Raw genomic sequence first — 22,706 nt, 5'->3', positions numbered from 1 at the left:
GAACCGCAAGTGCACAACATATCGAGCCAGTGGCTGCATGCACGGCTCGGGTTGTTATTCAGGACGTCGTGCACCACGTTGAGTTTATAGTGCTTCCGGCTTGCTCCCACGAAGTAATATTAGGATGGGACTTTCTTTCCCGCAATAACGCAGTGATTGACTGCGCACGCGCACAAGTGGAACTTTCAGCCTCTTCTGACGCATTGTTTGACGACGACCATCCCATCCACGCTGCTAAACTTGTCGTGGCAGAAGACACTCACATTCCGCCCTGTTCTTCTGTATGTGTGCCTATATGCTGTGTGTCTGTGACCGACGCCACGGCGCTGTTTACACCATCTGACACGTTTCACCGCCGCAACCTTTTTCCACTGCCGTTTGCCGTTCTGGATTTCCACTCCGGGGGAAGCGCCATGTTCATCACGAACACATCGACCGTACCGTGCGCACTCCTAGAAGGCGAAACTCTTGGAACTCTAGAACATATCGACCCTGGCCTTATTTTCAACGTTGGGGATGGCGTGTCACACATTGACATCGACGGACTGGATCCGTGTTCGTCAGATCCAAACTCGGCGACTGACGTGTTTCGTGCCTCCGTGGATGATGCTCTAGACAGCACCCAACAAGCTCAACTTATGTCTCTACTTCAGCGATTCCGTTCGTCTTTCGATTTGTCGCACAACGCCCTTGGTCGTACGTCCACTGTGGAGCACACCATCGACACGGGAAGCCATGCTCCCCTTCGGCAACGGCCGTATCGCGTCTCCCCAACCGAGCGTCGCACCATCGAGCAACACGTCGATGACATGCTCCAGCGTGGCGTTGTTCGACCCTCAAGCAGTCCCTGGGCATCTCCTGTCGTTCTCGTTCGAAAAAAAGATGGCTCTATTCGATTTTGTGTAGACTATCGCCGCCTCAACAAAATCACGCGCAGGGACGTCTATCCTCTCCCTCGCATAGATGATGCTCTGGACTGCTTGCAGGGGGCAGAATTTTTCTCGTCACTTGATTTAAGGTCCGGGTATTGGCAGGTTCCTATGGCAGACGGTGATCGCTCGAAAACGGCATTTGTCACACCTGATGGGTTGTACGAATTGAATGTCATGCCGTTCGGGCTGTGCAACGCCCCTGCAACATTTGAACGCATGATGGACAATGTTTTGCGCGGCCTCAAGTGGAAGATCTGTCTTTGCTATCTAGACGACATTGTCATCTTTTCCGCCGATTTTCAGACGCACCTACACCGTTTGGAGCAAGTTTTAACATGCCTTTCACGAGCTGGGCTCCAACTTAACCTGAAAAAGTGTCGTTTTGCCGCCATGAAACTTACCATCTTGGGTCACGTTGTATCCAAGGACGGCGTGCTCCCCGACCCAGCCAAGCTTCGCGCTGTCGCCGAATTCCCGAAGCCAAACAACATAAAATCCCTTCGGAGCTTCATCGGGCTTTGCTCGTACTTCCGGCGCATCATTCGCAACTTTGCTTCCATCATTGAGCCATTGACGAAGCTCCTCGGTGGTGCCCGTGACTTGCCTGCCTGGTCTCCGGCCTGCGACCACGCGTTCCATACTTTGCGCCGTCTCCTTACATCGCCACCCATACTTCGACACTTCGACCCTACAGCGCCCACCGAACTTCATACTGACGCCAGCGGAGTTGGCCTTGGGGCTGTGCTTTGCCAACGTAAACAAGGTTTCGACGAATATGTCGTCGCCTATGCCAGCCGCACCCTAACGAAGCCAGAATCCAATTATACAGTTACCGAGAAGGAGTGCTTGGCCATCATCTGGGCGCTTGCTAAATTTCGACCATATCTGTACGGCCGCCCATTTGATGTGGTCACTGACCACCACGCCCTCTGTTGGCTGTCTTCTTTGAAAGATCCGGCCGGTCGTCTGGGGCGATGGGCGCTTCGCCTCCAAGAATATGACATACGAGTAAAATACAGGTCTGGTAAGAAGCATTCGGACGCCGACGCTCTCTCCCGTTCACCCGTACCTGCTAATCTATCGGACTCTCCGGGTGACCTGGCTTCCCTTGCTGTGACTGACATGGCAGCTGAGCAACGGAAGGACCCATGGATTGTTGCCCTTGTCACCTCGCTCACCAATCCTTCCCAAGCTGTAACGACACGCGCTCTCCGTAGGCAAGCATCTCACTTTGCAGTACGCGATCAGCTGCTTTATCGACGCAACTACTACTTGGATGGCCGCAAATGGTTGCTAGTGATTCCACGGTATTTGCGGTCCGACGTTTGTGCCTTGTTCCACTCTGATCCCACATGTGGTCATGTCGGCCTACTCAAAACCTATGAACGTTTGCGTCTTCGTTACTTTTGGCGCGGGATGTACAACTTCGTGCGAAAATACGTTCGATCCTGCCAAGATTGCCAACGCCGAAACTCGCCGGTACCTCACCTCTGTGGTCCGTTACAGCCGCTGCCTTGCCCAGTGAAACCATTTGACCGTGTGGGCATTGATCTGTACGGACCGTTACCCTGCACAACCGCCGGCAACCGCTGGGCTATAGTTGCCATCGACCACTTGACGCGCTATGCTGAGACCGCCGCTCTACCAGCTGCTACCGCACGGGACGTCGCCTCGTTTCTCCTGCGGCGTTTTATACTCCGTCACGGTGCGCCTAAGGAGCTGCTCAGCGACAGGGGCTGCGTATTTCTGTCTGACGTCGTCGCGGAACTTCTGAAGGCATGCAGCGTCATCCATCGAACGAGCACTGCCTACCATCCGCAAACGAATGGCCTCACGGAGCGCTTCAACCGTACCCTCGGGGACATGTTGTCCAAGTACGTTGCGTCTGACCATGGAAACTGGGACCTTGTACTCCCTTACGTGACGTACGCCTACAACACCGCCATACAAGCGACGACGGGTTTTTCTCCGTTTTTCCTCCTATATGGGCGGGAGCCATCGTGCATGCTGGACACGATCCTTCCCTACCGCCCTGATGTATCCGAGTGCACGCCGATTTCTGAGGCTGCCAAACACGCCGAGGAATGCCGCCAGCTTGCCCGTTCTTTCACCACTGAAGAGCAGGAGCGACAAAAGTCCATCACGACTGGCGAGCCCGCACCCGTCTTCGGTACCGGTTCTCTCGTGTGGCTCTGGGTACCCACCAGGACTCCTGGCCTGTGCTCGAAATTCCTGTCGAACTACCAGGGGCCGTACCGTGTTGTTGAACGCACTTCCCCGGTGAACTACGTCGTCGAGCCGCTAACACCTTCCCAGGATCTCCGACGCCGCGGACGTGACACAGTGCATGTTGCTCGTCTCAAGCATTATTATGACCCGCTCGTCTCGCCATCACCTTAAGTCGCCAGGATGGCTACCCTCTTTTCCGGGGGGTGATTGTAGTGAAGATTAGCAGCTATGCTCCGCAAAAGCATCGGAGGCGTCATTACCCACAATAGGTCATGTTGACCAGTACGAGCAGCGTCATCATCAGCAAACAGACTGTCGGAAATCCTCATCGCCATCGCCTAGAACGACGGGGTTCACTCGGACTGCTTCGCTCGGCTCGTGTCTGCTCCCCTGGTCCGCGATTCCTGACCTCTCGCCTTCAGAAAGATCTTCGGCAATAAATCACCTTTCAATATATATATATCTATATATATATATATATATATATATATATATATATATATATATATATATATATAGACAGAAAATAAGCGTTGGCAGTCAAGAAAACCTCGGAAAGCAAAGGGGAGGTTGTGGTGGGTCATAGAAAGAGATGAAGAATTTTTTGAGTCGAAAAGAAAGTGGTGAAAAAATGCCCGCCGGGTGGGCCCGCCGGGTGGGCATTTCCCACCCGGCGGGCATTTTTTCACCATTTTTTCACCACTTTCTTTTCGACTCAAAATTTCTTCATCTCTTTCTATGACCCACCACAACCTCCCCTTTGCTTTCCGAGGTTTTCTTGACTGCCAACGCTTATTTTCTGTCTTATTTCACGGAGCCCCTGATTTCCCATTTTCTGATTCGCTATATATATATATATACATATATATATATATATATCTATATATATATATATATATATATATATATATATATATATATATATATATATATATATATATAGAATATAAGGGTTGGCAGTCAAGAAAGCCTCGGAAAGCAAAGGGGAGGTTGTGGTGGGTCATAGAAAGAGATGAAGAATTTTTGGATTCGGTCCCCACTCTGGGCGCGTGTTTTTCTTTCTTTCTTTCTCTCGTAATTAATAAAAAATAATCATGTAACGTCACTAATGGTATAAAATAGTCTAACGATTCCCCTATGCCTTCTTTGGCGTTGTAGACTGCCGGCATTTCTTTCTGTATTTCCTAACGAGACCCTCATTTCCAAACCCTATTATCGTGCGAAAGCTTAGCGAGGCCCTTGGTTCTGGCAGCCTTGATGCCAAGGTAGCATAAGAGACTTTTCCCGCCAGTTACCCGCTTATGACAGGCTGTAGACGTTCGCGTCACGCCCCGTAGGTTTAAAAGAAGGTCCCCTTCTCCCCGTTTAGTCTGAGTGGCGCTGGCTACCACCCTCAAGCGTCAGATACAGGTTGTAGTAAATATAAATACCCCAGAAAGCGAAGGAGAACACAGTCACCCAGATAGCCGAATTGGTAAGGCATTCGAGATTTAATCGAAAGGCGTGGGTTCGGCCCCCACTGTCGGCGCGTGTTTTTCTTTCTTTCTATTTCTCGTAATTAATAAAAAAAATAATAATGTAACGTCACTAACGGTAAAAAATAGTCTAACGATTCCCTTATGCCTTCTTTGGCGTTGTAGACTGCCGGCATTTCTTTCTGTATTTCCTAACGAGCCCCTCATTTCCAAACCCTATATATATATATATATATATTGTTAGGAGGCAGATGTGGACTCTTACACGCTGTGAATAAAAGCGATCTATTTTCAATGGAGGCGTATAGTCCGAAGCCGAGGATACCAGCGTAGCTCGAGCCAGTCTGTCTCTGGGCGACCTCTTCGTCTTCGCTTCGGCTTGCCTTGCGTGACCCACTGATGCGGCAGGTACCCATAGATGAAATGTACGATGGATTGACCACCAGGTAATCCAGTGCATTGCCATGTGAAATGTCAAGAGGGCCGTGACATGACCCCCTAGGGCGGAGAAGCGCCGTCTCTGTGCCTATTGAAATCGAAGCTCAGGGAACTGGTGGGCCCGATGAGTAATCCGTCTTGAGGCGGCCGACGTGACGAGTTGAGCTGCTGGGTTCAGTGACGGTGAAAAAGGAGCGGCGGGAACACTTTCGTACGTCACAGGTGTGACCATACGCTTGATCTAATAGGGGCCTTGGAAGCGAGGCAGCAGTTTCTCGTAGAGACCAATGCAGTGGCAAGAGCTGCTGACAAGAACCAAGGAGTCTGGCGTAAATTGGGCGGTGCGGTGTTGCTCGTCATAGCGGTGTTTTTGAGAGGACTGGGAAGCCGAGAGCTTGGCACGGGCAACCTGGCGGGCCACATCAGTGTGAGCGACAGCATCGAGAGCATATTCGGTAGCCAGAGGTGTCGCATCTTTCGAATGTGGCTGGCGCATTGCAGAGCCCAAACGGCATGACCTAAATTGGTACAGTCGGTCAGGTGTTACAAAAGCGGTCTTTTCGCGGTGCATGGCGTCGACTGCTGTTTGCCGGTACCCAGATCTCATGTCAATGGACGAAAAATACGGCGCGCCATGCAAGCAGTCGAGGGCGTCGTCAATTCGAGGAAGTGGATAACTGTCCTTCTTGGTTATTTTGTTCAAATGTCTGTAATCAACACAGAATCGCGATGAACCGTCTTTCTTTTTGACCAGCATGACTGGCGATGCCCATGGACTGGAAGAAGGCTCAATAACATCTTTCCGCATCATCTTCTCTACTTCCTGCTGAATGACGGTACGTTCGGCGTAGGAGACACGATATGGACGTCGGCGGATAGGGCTCGCATCACCAGTATTTATGCGATGTGCCACATGGGAAGTCTGGCCCAACGGACGGTTGTCCAAGTCGAAAATGTGCCGATATGACGCTAGAGCACAACGGAGCTGGTGGGCTTCCGGTGGTGAAATGTCCGACGCTATCATGTCCGCAAAATCACTGGTAGTTCGTGAAATATCCCGTTGGCTATCCGTAGAAGATTCAGACGCGTCAGTTGTCACCACGGAAACCTCGCATTCAGCCAAGGGTATCAGTGTAGCAAGCGACATACCACGGGGAAGGACTTGGGCGGAGAAAACGAAGTTCAAAATGGGAGGCCTATATCTATCTTCGCGACAGTCACGACTGTATAAGGAGGGGTCACGTTGCGTTCAAGCAGTATATCGGTGACGGGCAAGACAAGGTAGTCACCATCTGGGACTGGCGGGCACGACGATAAACGCACGTAGGTCATGCCCTTGGGAGCTAATCGACCATGTTCGGTGCCGCAATGCCGGTAAGTGCGTGTGATATAATCAAGGAGTGTTGTGGGCAGCTCAAGACGTAAAACCCCAGTGGCGCAGCCAATGAGGGCGGCGTGGTCTGTCAGGAAGTCCAGCCCGAATATAGTGTCGTAAGGACATGTATTCAATACGGTGAACAAGACAGGGATGTCGTGTCCGGTAATCACGACGCAAACGATACAAATTCCGGCTACGGTGGTCGCTCCTCCGTTGGCGACTCGTACGGCATGGCATATCACTGGTGTCATATTTCCGAAGAGTGCAGCGAAGGTTCGAACTCAAAATAGTTTTTGCAGGCCGGGTCGTTAATGCAGCATCACCTCCGCGAGCTGCACTGATTAGTTTTCCGAGAGGGAGGTCGAGAAAGTGGGCGACGGAGTCTGGCGGCGGGGCTGCGGCGAACGCGACTGGCGACGCTGAGGTGACGGCGAGCGACTAGATAGGTTGCGTGGTGTGTTCTCGGTTACGAAGTGCTGCTGAGGACGTGGCGGAAAACGTCGAGGGTAGTCATCGGAGTAGCTGTTCTCGGGAAACCGATGACGGGTAAATGGCGACCAGCTGCTGCGGCAATTATGGGCGACGTGTCCAACGCGATGGCAGTTGAAACAGAAGGGCCGGTGATCGGCTGTTTTTCATTTACCAGGACTGCGTCGTCGGTAGCGCGGTGGAACATCGTAGCATGGCGGGACATCAGTACGGCGAGAAGGGTATGGAAGCCTACGCAGGGATCCTGGCATCCCAAGGCACAAACTGAGTGAAGGCCCAGGGACGTGATCTCGTCTCCAACGACGGCTTGGATGAGGGGACTCGTGGGGCATTCCGGTCGTGCGCGCAGTGCTGAGCGACTGGAGCCATAGCCTCGATCTCATGGCGTACTATTTTTGTCAGGCTTTCAGTCCGGGCCTCCATGCTAGGCGTCAGCGTTGTGCGTGCTGGCACCGACACATCTTGACACGACGGCGTTGCCGCCGTGTGAGGCAGTCGAGTAAACTGATGGGCAATGAGGCGGCATTTCGCCTCCTGAAAGCGTCGGCATTCGTTAAGAATGGCGTCGACGGTAGCGGCATCCTTACACATCAGCAGATGGAAGGCGTCATGTGCAATGCCTTTAAGTAAGTGGCCTACCTTGTCCGCTTCCGACATTTCGGGATAAACCTTTGCGCAGAAGGCCAAAACATAGTGTATATACGTGATACACGATTTACTGAAGGACTAAGCGCGCGAAGCGAGCTATTGACGTGCGGCGAGCTGGCGACCCACGCGTCTGCCAAATATTTTGCGCATCTTTTCTTTGCAAACGTCTCAGCTGATGAACGTATGCTCATTGGCCACATACCAGGATTTGGCTGTGTTTCTTAGTTGGTAACGTAAGTTAGCCAGCATTATTGCACCATCGCACCTGATACGGGCGCTGGCACGTTTGAACATGCGTATCCATGCTTCCACGTCGGTGTCGTCCTCACCGGTGAAAAAGCCCGGGTCACGGGGCTGACAAACGATAATGAGGGGCGCAACGGGTGCGGTCTCGTTGGCAGGAGGCATCGTGCGTCGACGAATGTGTCGCCCACTCCGAAGATCCGTGGTGTGGTGTTGCTGCGCTGTTGACAGGCACAGGGACGGGAACCGCACCCTCTACCAAAAAGATCTTACGAGGCAGATGCGGACTATTTACACGCTGTGAATAAAAGCGATCTATTCTCAAAGAAAGAGGCGTATAGTCTGAAGCCGAGGATACCAGCGTAGCTCGAACCAGTCTGTCTCTGGACGACCTCTTCGTCTTCGCTTGGGCTTGCCTTGCGCGACCCACTGATGCGGCACGTACCCATAGATGAAATGTACGATGGATTGACCACCAGGTGATCCAGTGCATTGCCATGTGAAATGTCAAGCGGGCCGTGACACTGTAGATATATATGTAGTATAGAAACATAAAACCTCACACAGAGCTCGAAAAATAAGGGAAGTAGAGCCACATGCACACAAGAAAAACATTAGAAAATAAGAATAAAAGGTTTCAAATAAAAATAAAGGCACACTGAAGAAAGGAAGTCTTCTCCTTCAAACGTCAGTCAACTTATATATATATATATATATATATATATATATATATATATATATATATATATATATATAAGCAGTAAAAGAAAACTTCTCTAGGAGCCAGAAAAAATACTTGAGAAAATGGTAGACGCACGATTAAAAACAAAAACAGTTGTTTACTGACGTTTCGACTGCGGGACCAGTCTTCATCTTGAGTAACATACAACGTTGGAGCACGCACGCTTATATAGGTGCAGAGGGTGAGCTGCAGTGTACCCTTTTTTTTAACAACATTGGCGGGTTTGGGGCGAGCGAACAGGGAAGGGAGGGCACTATAAATGTGGCACTATACATGATGGCAAACACTTTTCTAAAAAGCCCAGCAATATTCAACTTCATCCAATAAAAAGAAAAAAACAGGGTAGGGAGCTGTTCAAATACACTTTTCATACGAATTACACGAATAAATTGATGGTGCAGGGAACGTCTCGACACACGAAATGCAAAGTACAGGAACAACAAATAAATACAGAACAGAAGCCGCCGGTGACGCATCCATTGCTGAATTGGTGTTTTCAGGAATGGATGCGTCACCGGCGGCTTCTGTTCTGTATTTATTTGTTGTTCGTGTACTTTGCATTTCATGTGTCGAGACGTTCCCTGCACCATCCATTTATTCATGTAATTCGTATGAAAAGTGTATTTGAACCGCTCCCTACCCTGTTTTTTTCTTTTTAATGGATGAAGTTGAATATTGCTGGGCTTTTTAGAAAAGTGTTTGCCATCATGTATAGTGCCACATGTATAATGCCCTCCCTTCCCTGTTTCCTCGCCCCAAACCCGCCAATGTTGTAAAAAAAGGGTACACTGCAGCACACCCTCTGCACCTATATAAGCGTGCGTGCTCCAACGTTGTATGTTACTCAAGATGAAGACTGGTCCCGCAGTCGAAACGTCAGTAAACCACTGTTTTTGTTTTTAATCGTGCGTCTACCATTTTCTCAAGGATATATATATATATAATAATATATAAATAAAGAAATATATATATATATGACACAAATGAGAGTTGGCAGTCCAGCAAACCTGGGAAACCAAAAGGGAGGATGTGGGAGGTCGTTGAAACAGATACAGAATTTTGAGAGAAAGTGGAGAAAACATGCCCGCCAGGTGAACTCAGAACGCACGACCTCCAGACTACCGGTCTGGTGCGATGACCACTACGCTACCGGCGGGACGATTTTCTCCTCCACTTTCTGGGGTATTTATGTTAAGGTATTTTGGTTTCCTGTGGTAGGGGGTAGTAGCCAGCGCCACTCGAACTACTCGGGGTGAAGGGGACCTTCTTTTTAACCCCCGGGTGACTCGAGTGTCTACGACTTGTCAAGAGTGGTCGACCAGCGTTGAACCCTCTTAAGCTTCCTATGGCCCCACGACTGTCAGAAAAGAGGCCCTCGCTATGCGTGTAGCGAATCACAATAGGAAATGAGGGGCTCATTGAAATATGACAGAAATAAAAGTTGGCACACAAGAAAACCTCGGGAAGCAAAGGGGAGGATGTGGTAGGTCATTGAAACAGACAAGGAATTGTGAAAGAAAGAAAGGAGAGAATAAATGCTTGCTAGGCGGAATCCGAAACCGATCGGATATATATATATATATATTGATATATATACATATATATATATATACATATATATATATATATATATATATATATGTATATATATATGTATATATATATATATATATATATATATATATATATATATATATATATATATATATATATATATATATAACACAGAAATAAGGGTTGGCAGTCGAGAAAACCTCAGAAAGCAAAGGGGAGGATGTGGTAGATCATTGAAACAGATTAAGAATTTGGAAAGAAAGAAAGAAAGTGAAGAAAAAATGCCCGCCAGGTGGGATCCGAACCCACGACCTCCAGAATACCGGTCTGGTGCGATAACCACTACGCTACCGGCGGGGCGATTTTCCCATTCACTTTCTGGGGTATTTATGTTAGGTATGTTTGTTTCCTGTGCTTGGGGGTGGTAGCCAGCGCCATTCGGACTAATCGGGGTGAAGGGGACCTTCTTTTTAACCCCCGGGTCGTGACTCGAGTGTCTACGACATGTCCAGAGTGGTCGACCAGCTTTGAACCCTCTTAAGCTCCCTTTGGCAACAAGACTGCCAGAACAGAGGCCCTCGCTATGCATGTAGCGAATCAGAATAGGAAATGAGGGGCTCGTTGAAAATAACACAGAAATAAGGGTTGGCAGTCGAGAAAACCTCAGAAAGCAAAGGGGAGGATGTGGTAGATCATTGAAACAGATTAAGAATTTGGAAAGAAAGAAAGAAAGTGAAGAAAAAATGCCCGCCAGGTGGGATCCGAACCCACGACCTCCAGAATACCGGTCTGGTGCGATAACCACTACGCTACCGGCGGGGCGATTTTCCCATTCACTTTCTGGGGTATTTATGTTAGGTATGTTTGTTTCCTGTGCTTGGGGGTGGTAGCCAGCGCCATTCGGACTAATCGGGGTGAAGGGGACCTTCTTTTTAACCCCCGGGTCGTGACTCGAGTGTCTACGACATGTCCAGAGTGGTCGACCAGCTTTGAACCCTCTTAAGCTCCCTTTGGCAACAAGACTGCCAGAACAGAGGCCCTCGCTATGCATGTAGCGAATCAGAATAGGAAATGAGGGGCTCGTTGAAAATAACACAGAAATAAGGGTTGGCAGTCGAGAAAACCTCAGAAAGCAAAGGGGAGGATGTGGTAGATCATTGAAACAGATTAAGAATTTGGAAAGAAAGAAAGAAAGTGAAGAAAAAATGCCCGCCAGGTGGGATCCGAACCCACGACCTCCAGAATACCGGTCTGGTGCGATAACCACTACGCTACCGGCGGGGCGATTTTCCCATTCACTTTCTGGGGTATTTATGTTAGGTATGTTTGTTTCCTGTGCTTGGGGGTGGTAGCCAGCGCCATTCGGACTAATCGGGGTGAAGGGGACCTTCTTTTTAACCCCCGGGTCGTGACTCGAGTGTCTACGACATGTCCAGAGTGGTCGACCAGCTTTGAACCCTCTTAAGCTCCCTTTGGCAACAAGACTGCCAGAACAGAGGCCCTCGCTATGCATGTAGCGAATCAGAATAGGAAATGAGGGGCTCGTTGAAAATAACACAGAAATAAGGGTTGGCAGTCGAGAAAACCTCAGAAAGCAAAGGGGAGGATGTGGTAGATCATTGAAACAGATTAAGAATTTGGAAAGAAAGAAAGAAAGTGAAGAAAAAATGCCCGCCAGGTGGGATCCGAACCCACGACCTCCAGAATACCGGTCTGGTGCGATAACCACTACGCTACCGGCGGGGCGATTTTCCCATTCACTTTCTGGGGTATTTATGTTAGGTATGTTTGTTTCCTGTGCTTGGGGGTGGTAGCCAGCGCCATTCGGACTAATCGGGGTGAAGGGGACCTTCTTTTTAACCCCCGGGTCGTGACTCGAGTGTCTACGACATGTCCAGAGTGGTCGACCAGCTTTGAACCCTCTTAAGCTCCCTTTGGCAACAAGACTGCCAGAACAGAGGCCCTCGCTATGCATGTAGCGAATCAGAATAGGAAATGAGGGGCTCGTTGAAAATAACACAGAAATAAGGGTTGGCAGTCGAGAAAACCTCAGAAAGCAAAGGGGAGGATGTGGTAGATCATTGAAACAGATTAAGAATTTGGAAAGAAAGAAAGAAAGTGAAGAAAAAATGCCCGCCAGGTGGGATCCGAACCCACGACCTCCAGAATACCGGTCTGGTGCGATAACCACTACGCTACCGGCGGGGCGATTTTCCCATTCACTTTCTGGGGTATTTATGTTAGGTATGTTTGTTTCCTGTGCTTGGGGGTGGTAGCCAGCGCCATTCGGACTAATCGGGGTGAAGGGGACCTTCTTTTTAACCCCCGGGTCGTGACTCGAGTGTCTACGACATGTCCAGAGTGGTCGACCAGCTTTGAACCCTCTTAAGCTCCCTTTGGCAACAAGACTGCCAGAACAGAGGCCCTCGCTATGCATGTAGCGAATCAGAATAGGAAATGAGGGGCTCGTTGAAAATAACACAGAAATAAGGGTTGGCAGTCGAGAAAACCTCAGAAAGCAAAGGGGAGGATGTGGTAGATCATTGAAACAGATTAAGAATTTGGAAAGAAAGAAAGAAAGTGAAGAAAAAATGCCCGCCAGGTGGGATCCGAACCCACGACCTCCAGAATACCGGTCTGGTGCGATAACCACTACGCTACCGGCGGGGCGATTTTCCCATTCACTTTCTGGGGTATTTATGTTAGGTATGTTTGTTTCCTGTGCTTGGGGGTGGTAGCCAGCGCCATTCGGACTAATCGGGGTGAAGGGGACCTTCTTTTTAACCCCCGGGTCGTGACTCGAGTGTCTACGACATGTCCAGAGTGGTCGACCAGCTTTGAACCCTCTTAAGCTCCCTTTGGCAACAAGACTGCCAGAACAGAGGCCCTCGCTATGCATGTAGCGAATCAGAATAGGAAATGAGGGGCTCGTTGAAAATAACACAGAAATAAGGGTTGGCAGTCGAGAAAACCTCAGAAAGCAAAGGGGAGGATGTGGTAGATCATTGAAACAGATTAAGAATTTGGAAAGAAAGAAAGAAAGTGAAGAAAAAATGCCCGCCAGGTGGGATCCGAACCCACGACCTCCAGAATACCGGTCTGGTGCGATAACCACTACGCTACCGGCGGGGCGATTTTCCCATTCACTTTCTGGGGTATTTATGTTAGGTATGTTTGTTTCCTGTGCTTGGGGGTGGTAGCCAGCGCCATTCGGACTAATCGGGGTGAAGGGGACCTTCTTTTTAACCCCCGGGTCGTGACTCGAGTGTCTACGACATGTCCAGAGTGGTCGACCAGCTTTGAACCCTCTTAAGCTCCCTTTGGCAACAAGACTGCCAGAACAGAGGCCCTCGCTATGCATGTAGCGAATCAGAATAGGAAATGAGGGGCTCGTTGAAAATAACACAGAAATAAGGGTTGGCAGTCGAGAAAACCTCAGAAAGCAAAGGGGAGGATGTGGTAGATCATTGAAACAGATTAAGAATTTGGAAAGAAAGAAAGAAAGTGAAGAAAAAATGCCCGCCAGGTGGGATCCGAACCCACGACCTCCAGAATACCGGTCTGGTGCGATAACCACTACGCTACCGGCGGGGCGATTTTCCCATTCACTTTCTGGGGTATTTATGTTAGGTATGTTTGTTTCCTGTGCTTGGGGGTGGTAGCCAGCGCCATTCGGACTAATCGGGGTGAAGGGGACCTTCTTTTTAACCCCCGGGTCGTGACTCGAGTGTCTACGACATGTCCAGAGTGGTCGACCAGCTTTGAACCCTCTTAAGCTCCCTTTGGCAACAAGACTGCCAGAACAGAGGCCCTCGCTATGCATGTAGCGAATCAGAATAGGAAATGAGGGGCTCGTTGAAAATAACACAGAAATAAGGGTTGGCAGTCGAGAAAACCTCAGAAAGCAAAGGGGAGGATGTGGTAGATCATTGAAACAGATTAAGAATTTGGAAAGAAAGAAAGAAAGTGAAGAAAAAATGCCCGCCAGGTGGGATCCGAACCCACGACCGGTATTCTGGAGGTCGTGGGTTCGGATCCCACCTGGCGGGCATTTTTTCTTCACTTTCTTTCTTTCTTTCCAAATTCTTAATCTGTTTCAATGATCTACCACATCCTCCCCTTTGCTTTCTGAGGTTTTCTCGACTGCCAACCCTTATTTCTGTGTTATTTTCAACGAGCCCCTCATTTCCTATTCTGATTCGCTACATGCATAGCGAGGGCCTCTGTTCTGGCAGTCTTGTTGCCAAAGGGAGCTTAAGAGGGTTCAAAGCTGGTCGACCACTCTGGACATGTCGTAGACACTCGAGTCACGACCCGGGGGTTAAAAAGAAGGTCCCCTTCACCCCGATTAGTCCGAATGGCGCTGGCTACCACCCCCAAGCACAGGAAACAAACATACCTAACATAAATACCCCAGAAAGTGAATGGGAAAATCGCCCCGCCGGTAGCGTAGTGGTTATCGCACCAGACCGGTATTCTGGAGGTCGTGGGTTCGGATCCCACCTGGCGGGCATTTTTTCTTCACTTTCTTTCTTTCTTTCCAAATTCTTAATCTGTTTCAATGATCTACCACATCCTCCCCTTTGCTTTCTGAGGTTTTCTCGACTGCCAACCCTTATTTCTGTGTTATTTTCAACGAGCCCCTCATTTCCTATTCTGATTCGCTACATATATATATATATATATATATATATATATATATATATATGTGGAATTTCGAAGGGAAGGTAATCAATAGGCGTGAGACAGCTGACATACGGAAGTATAATATGGAGAGGATGGAATACGCTGTAAAGACCGGAGTTAGTCTGAAAGCTTTGAAGAGGCGTCTTGGCGTGGGGAGAAATCAGATGTATGCACTTAAAGATAAGCAAGGCAATGTCATCACAAATAGGGATAAAATAGTCACGGTGGCCGAGGAGTTCTACAAGGATCTGTACAGTATCCGGGACATCGAAGATAATGCCGAACGAGACAGTAGTTCAGAAGAGATAGACATCCCACCAGTAACGACCAAAGAATTAAGGAACGCTTTGAAAGAAATAAAAGGGGGCAAAGCGCCCGGTGAGGATCAGATAAAAGCAAACCTCTTGAAGGATGGCGGAGAGATTGTAGTTGAAAAACTGGCAAACCTGTATACGCAATGCCTAATGACCGCAATGGTACCTGAATCTTGGAAGAACGCGAACATCATCCTAATCCATAAGAAAGGCGACATGAAGGACTTGAAAAACTACAGGCTGATCAGCTTACTGTTAGTCGTCTACAAGATAGTTACAAAGGTAATCGCTAACCGAATCTCTGCAACCTTAGATTTCAGTCAACCTAAAGAACAAGCAGGGTTCCGTAAAGATTATTCAACAATGGACCATATTCACACAATCAATCAGGTGATAGAGAAGTGCGCTGTGTATACTGAACCCCTATATATAGCCCTCATAGATTATGAGAAAGCATTTGACTCGGTCGAAACCCTAGCAGTCATTCAGGCATTACGGAACCAGGGGGTAGATGAGCATTATGTAAGAATACTAGAGGATATCTATAATGGGTCTACAGCTACCATCATCCTCCATAAGGAGAGCAGTAAAATACCTATAAGGAAGGGTGTCAGACAAGGAGACACAATCTCTCCAATGTTATTCACAGCATGCTTACAAGAAGTATTGAAAACGTTGGATTGGGAACAGGTGGGAGTAAGGGTTAATGGAGAATACCTCAGTAACCTCAGATTTGCTGATGACGTTGCCTTGCTAAGTAACTCGGGGGACGAATTGCAAAGCATGCTTTCCGCACTGGGCGAACAGAGTGGAACCGTGGGCCTGAAAATTAATATTCAGAAAACTAAAGTAATGATAAATAACCTCGGGACAGCACAGCGGTTTGAGATAGGTGGTGAGGCAGTGGAAGTGGTAAGCGAATACATCTACTTAGGCCAAGTTGTGACCCCAGATCCCAACCATGAGCAGAGATAATTAGAAGGATCAGATTGGGGTGGGGTGCATATGGCAGGCATTCTCAGATAATGAATAGCAGCCTACCATTGTCGCTGAAGAAGAAAGTGTATGACAGCTGCATCTTACCGGTACTCACCTACGGGGCAGAAACTTGGAGGCTCACTAAGAGGTTTCAACTTAAATTGAGAACGACTCAGCGGGCAGTGGAGCGGAAACTGATAGGTGTAACATTAAGGGACAAGAAGAGAGCGGAATGGGTCAGGGAACAAACACGTGTTGAGGATATATTAGTAAAGATTAAGAAGAAGAAATGGACTTGGGCAGGGCATGTAATGCGAAGGCAAGATAACCGCTGGTCATTAAGGGTAACAGAGTGGATCCGTAGAGAAGGCAAGCGCTGCAGGGGTTGGCAGAAAGTTAGATGGGCAGATGAGATGAAGAAGTTTGCGGGGATAAATTGGTCACGGTTGGCACAGGACCGAGGTAATTGGAGAATAATGGGAGAGGCCTTTGCCCTGCAGTGGCCTAGGTAGGCTGATGATAATGATGATGATGATGATATATTGAATATACTGAAGACATTGGCGGTCAAAGAAATATACACAGTACGATCCAAAAACAACAATCAAACAGCCGCAACCATATTAGCTGGAAAGAAAAATAAAATATATACAACGCAGTCGACACCTTCGCAGCTGGACGTCTTCTTTCCAGAAGGAAAAGCCACACACGAGTAAATACGACAAGTAAATGCCACAGTCAATACCAAACTGAATATCACATTCACACGAAGTTGAAGTTTTAATTCGTTCCCCGAATTATTGCAAAGTTTCGCATTTGACTGCAGTTTCCGGTAATTGGTTCTAGAAATGGAGGAGGGAAAAACAATGTCTGTGGGTATTGTTGTGGCTGATGGGTTGTCGAATAAATTCGTTGTGGTTTGGTATAGAAGAGTGTTAAAGACGTTCAAGGAGATAATCTTCCCGTGGGTTTTTAAAGTGGCCGTGTTACAAAAGATACACTAATTTGAGTTTAGATGTCCTTCGGTGTTCCAGTGTGGGAAGTTCGGCTTTAGTTATTAAACTTGTGACGCTAGTGTGTCTACAATATTCTGAGAAAACAAACCAAACAGTCAAGTGTTGAATTCGATCGATTTTGTTTATTAGATAATGCTGATGTGTGTCCCTAATGATATTTGCATACGCCAATAGTTGTTTCGGCTTGCGTACCACGGGGCCTTGGCGGAGGGCCGGTTTCCGCGGCGTTGGGGTAGGGAGCTGCTGCATCTTGCAGTGTTGCGACCGGCTTGGAACTGCTATCCAAGACATGTGGGCATTCTCGTCTTTTTCGTCTGGCGGAGGGTCTTCGTGAACGTCGCGCATTTATTTTGCTTCATCCTCCGACAGGCCTAGAGACATTGGGTCGCATGACCGTAGTCCCGTCGAGCAACCTATCGGCATCTACATGGGATCAGTGTTCACGCTTTCGTGGAGGATGACATGGTCATTTGTAGGGCCCGGTAATGCTGATGTCGAACAAAACACTCGTGTGAAACTCGCACGCTTCCTCAAAAAGCGGTATGGCCACCCAAAACATGGACAGTAGCGCTGTACAACGGCAGCGAGGAAAGACGGTTCGCACGCCATTCATTGTCACTGCACTTCCAGTACAAGTTTTGTTGTATAGCCAGTGGCGGGTGCACCTGCGTTCACGTTATTGCCATTTTGTTCCTTATTTTAAGAAAATCTACGCGTGAAAATGGAATTAAGAATGGAATATTTCTTTTTTGGTGAGTTAATCTATTGCTGTAGAGCAACTTGTATTGGGATGTCAGTGTCCCTTTAAATAGGGCCATTCACCATGATAACAGTGGGCTCTCAGAACTTCATGTTTATAGATCTAGCATTTAGAACTAGGTTATAAAGTCTTTTTAGATTAGCTGCTTTGATTTTGTATCCATTGCGGTCAACATAATTTTGTTATTTTATGTATTTAATGATGTTTGTTTCGTGATATATTCACCAAGAGCAATCTTTGTGTCGCATTACCGGCCTCAAAGGGACTGAAATCAATTAATAAAAATGCGCTATTTTTTCTCAAATGGAGATTCACGTCATCGGGGTTTGTTAGGAAGGAACGTTTAAACTACCTTCTATGGATTTACGTAGGCTACATACCTCAGCAAAGGTTACATTGATACCTCCGCCGCTGCTTGAGATAATTCCAATTCGGGAAACCTAACGTTGTTTTTTGTCTCCCGTAAGAGAACAATGTTCGAATGTAGCGACCTAATGAGCCGCTACAGCATAATAAAAATCTACTCCAAAGTGTTTTGACCCTCCACCTTGAGCAGATTGGCTGACCCTCAAAGAATCATGGACGGTCGGTTTGGTTTGCCAGTCGGTTGGTCGGTCTTACCACCTCATTCTTATGTTTATTTGGTTTGGTTTGCCAGTCGGTTGGTCGGTCTTACCACCTCATTCTTATGTTTATTTAGATAGCTGTTCATCTGAAGTTCCGTTTAGCGCCACTAATGAAGAACATTATTGTCTTTGTCACTTTTGAATGTCTAGCACACCGAAGTAGTACGAAACATTTACTGAACTGACCTAATTTGCAACTGATTTCAGACTTCTGCTGTGACTCCGTGCACGTTCCCATGTCTTTTCATATCCCCCAATGTCCACCCTCACATTGTTTTGCAACCCGAGCATGATGGAACGCCGTGCCACGTAAGTACGAACATTTGGGAAGATTTCAAATCTTTTCATTTTATTTGAGCGTTCAGATGCATGTGTTGAAGGACCCTCCTTCCAGTGTGAAGGGTTCGCGAGCTTAGTAACGCAGCCCCTACAATTTAAACCAGATTTTGAGATCAAAAGTGACTAGATTGAAGTTTTTGGAGTAAACAAGATTGTGTATGATTTGAAGTTTCAGTATAAAAATCTTTAAAACAGTGTTTTGGGCGCAAGGCTTTTCAATCAGAGCGCAAAAATTACAGTTGGTAGTTTCCCAACAAAAATGAAGTTAGCCGAACATCGATGTGAGATAGTATTTGCAGTTTGTTTTTATTAAGCCCACACTTTTATACAAGACGACACGTTATTCTTTTTTTACACGGCAAAACAGGGGTAAACCGAAAAACCAAATCTTCCAGGGGGACTGCAAATTTGCGAAGTTAGAGTCCCACGGTGGCACGTTGGGGATGTAGGTGAATAATAAGGTCTGTAATTCACTAGAACAAGGCAGTCAAGCAGAAAAAATATAATAGTTAGCAGTATTACAAACCGCGCCAACAAAAATTTCAAGAAGCGGATGACAATGTCTCCATTTTATGGCTTCAGTCTTTTTAAGACACTTTTCGGCTGGGTATGTGATAATTGTGCGTGGGTACGTTGACGGCGCAGCCCGCAAAAGTTAGTGAATAGGCCGTGAAATTTTTACGACAGGTGGTACCATCATTGTCTATAGCTTTTGAGTGGGTATATGAGATTTGTGATTCCTTGTCTCAAATAGCAGCTAGGTGGAAACTGACGAGTTGGCGGTTTGTTTCAGATGGCTGTGGTCAGAGCCTCTGGCCAATAAAAGCTTCGCTTTAAGGTTTATTTATACAGTTTATACTAGATTACACCTGTTTAACTTCTCTTCATTCGCCACGTACGTTGCGAATCTATGACCATGGCATCACTCGGCTAGAAAATCGGATAGTCGGTGGCCTGACATCAGCAATGACTGGTACGCGTCAACTGGCTCCTTAACAGGGGTGTCTTAATTGCGATTGCTCTAGATAAACTGCTTTGCAGACGTGTGCAGACATGTGAGAGCTAGTATGCAGTGTCTCGACAATAACCAGTAATGACCTACCTGCAGACCTGGAATTAGAAGGTCCCTAAAGAAATACTTTTGCCTGTGGAATAAAAAGTGTATGTCGGCAAAATTTCCACATGAAACGTATCGACCAGAAGTAAAGCACAAAAATACAGAGCCCCGTTTTCTATTGCGGTTTTCTGTGCTTTTCCACGCACTAGTTCTCCCGCATGCACCGGGATTGTCCAGCGCCGGCGCGCAATAAACAGGACATGCAGACCAAATACAAGTTGAAGGTGAACATTTTGACAGACTTCTGTCTGATTGGTTTCATTCGAGTTGCTGTCATTCGAAAGATTTCATGTTTTAAAGGGCCCCCAGCACTTGTCCGGAAGAAAATGATACTTTATTCATTGACAAATATTCAATTTTAGTTAAAATTTTGATTATCCCGCCAAATCGTGTGTCTTCGTGGCGTCCGTAATGGTATCATAAGTACTGAAGAACCTCGTTTACCGTTAGTCAACCTAGATGACGCTACCTTACCCCGCGGGCCGTTTTCTACACTAGCTTTGTTTTTTATCGTATTTGCACCTGGCTTCTTTTTTTTAAGTAAAAGTAATAGTTTCGTGAAACATAGTGTTCGCTTGACAAAAATGGCCATGTAAGACACGGTCGCTTACGCAATCGGCCAGTGTCTTCTGAGACCACTCCAAAGCGCCCCAGTGATGTGCAGCTAAAACAGCACAGTGCGCGCAGTATCAATGGCAGTACTCATCGGCACTTCTATGTTTGCGTGTACTTTCATAAATTCCACTGTTTACCCCACCATTGCTACTTTATAAAAAATATTCCCTAAGTGAAGCGCAAAAAGCTCGTTCGCAAAGCTTATAAGCCCTGCTAATTTGCGTTTGCTTTTGCCGGCTTCAGGCAATCACAGAGCTGGCACATAAGGCATCATAGGTTCTGCTGCGGGAAATGAATTAGACGGTCGCATAAACTATTTCCCTTTTTCCCAATTACATAGCTTATTTAAGCGACGTTTACGTAAAAAGTGGTGTCATTATGACTCTAACGAAGCAATCTTTCGAATGAACCAAGCTTGTGTTTTGTATGCATGGCCCCTTAATGGAACTATTCCCGCTGTTGCGTAAGGCAAGACGTCCTACTTCGCGCTAATGCCCGGACAAGCGGCCCAACGAGGAGGGCCTACTGGTCGTACTGGAAATAATTATACTTGATAGATTCATGTTATACAGGTAGCGTCGCTAGTAGTATAGTAAGATTTACAGAGCTACGGCGGCGCATGGGCATGATTTTGGTGGTTCCGTCGCTGTTTGTCAGCGGTGAGAGGAGATGCTCACGCAATATAAAAGATAAACTAACAAAGCTTCAAATATCTCAATATCGCAGAGATATCAAATTCAACTTAAGGTTCTTAAGACCCCGTAAAAAAAGGCCGGAAAACTCTAATAAAGCATGTACAATCCTGCAGACCAGAAATACTATCCGTCAGACAAGCACTATGTAGTCGACACAAACATGAACTGTATTCTTACCGAGTATAACAATTTTGTCACTGAGAATGAGCTCATAGCAGTAAAATAAGAATAAATAAAATTTAAGGTATCTGCTTCTCGTGCCCTGCGACCGTCAGATACCACGCAAGCTCAAATTTCCAACGTCATAATTGTGGGATTCTCATTTCGAGGCTTTTTTTCTTCAAACTGTGGCACATAATAAGGTACAGCCACGAGTAATGGAAGATAAGTGTATACGGCGGCATCACATACCCCACCCCGGTTTAAAAGGTAACTCTCGTAGCTGAATATACGCTCAAGAAATGCCGGCATTAGGTTTTGGGCTGGCACATTATATGTTTTAGAGGTAACATTTGCCTGCTTCAACGTCTGCAATTCATAATACAATCAAGAAGAATGGTAGCGTGGCAGCGTTCAGAGTTGCTAAACACTTAGATGTCAGTATTTTTTCCCACATATAAGAAGCGTATGAGTAATCACCATCGCTGCTATTACCGAATATTTTTTTCCAAGTGCAGTGCTTATAAAATTCCAGCTATTTTGTCGAGAACTGCACCAGAAAACTACATACGAAGATTTCGAGCGAAACTCTCTTCCCCTTGGTTCTGACCTAAACTGCGTGCGTCTATCAGGCTGCACCGACAAAGAAGAGCACCCGCTCGCCCATAAACTAACATAAAACTCTCCTTAGCTCTTCGTCTAATGCGGGCATAACCAAGCAAACTATGCTGATTTTTGCCGTTATTTGAGAATAATATTTATTGTTCCGAGTTTCTTTCAGATGTCGTATTTTCTGATTTCAAAGGGAAGTTGTAAACCACAGCGAAATTCGGTCTGCTGTCATACATGGCTGACTACGGAGGAAGTTTGCTTGCAGAAAATGACTATAACACTTAGTTTATTGCAACTATCCTCAATCAAAGTGTATGTCAAGCAATTTAAAATTAACATAATAGAGGTTAGGCATTGTTATTCGATCGATACAGTAAGTTACCATAAATATTACAAATTTCATCCTATGGTACACTTCTATACACAATCTAAAGCTCCAGTGACTTTTCGGCCCTGGGAGACACTAAATGAAATGGTGATGGCGCTAGAAACACTGGCACTACGCTAGAGGGCACTGGTTGATGCATCACTAGAAACACAGACAATAGGCTAAGAACCAATGATCGAGGCAGTAGCGACTATGACACAGTGTTAAAAGCCACTGGTGGTAGCACCTGTAACACTTGTATCACCAGTGCTCTGAGTCACTAGACTAATTCGC

The 22,706-nt window shown here is 47.0% G+C and overlaps 1 long non-coding RNA gene across 1 annotated transcript in view; it reads left to right on the top strand.

The window, feature by feature from the left end:
* The window catches only part of LOC144145646 (uncharacterized), a 61,851-nt gene that overhangs the window by 5,146 nt on the left and 33,999 nt on the right, over positions 1–22,706 (top strand). The window contains exon 3 of the long non-coding RNA XR_013317553.1: positions 18,716–18,817. This is a non-coding gene — a long non-coding RNA (uncharacterized LOC144145646). The remainder of the gene's footprint in view (positions 1–18,715; positions 18,818–22,706) is intronic.

This window comes from Haemaphysalis longicornis, unplaced genomic scaffold (assembly GCF_048455015.1).
Source record: "Haemaphysalis longicornis isolate Haplotype H1 unplaced genomic scaffold, Haemaphysalis longicornis Haplotype H1 scaffold_7, whole genome shotgun sequence".
Taxonomy (NCBI): Eukaryota; Metazoa; Arthropoda; class Arachnida; order Ixodida; family Ixodidae; genus Haemaphysalis; species Haemaphysalis longicornis.
Note: the sequence above shows the minus strand (reverse complement) of the source record. Positions and strands in the feature narration are given on the sequence as shown.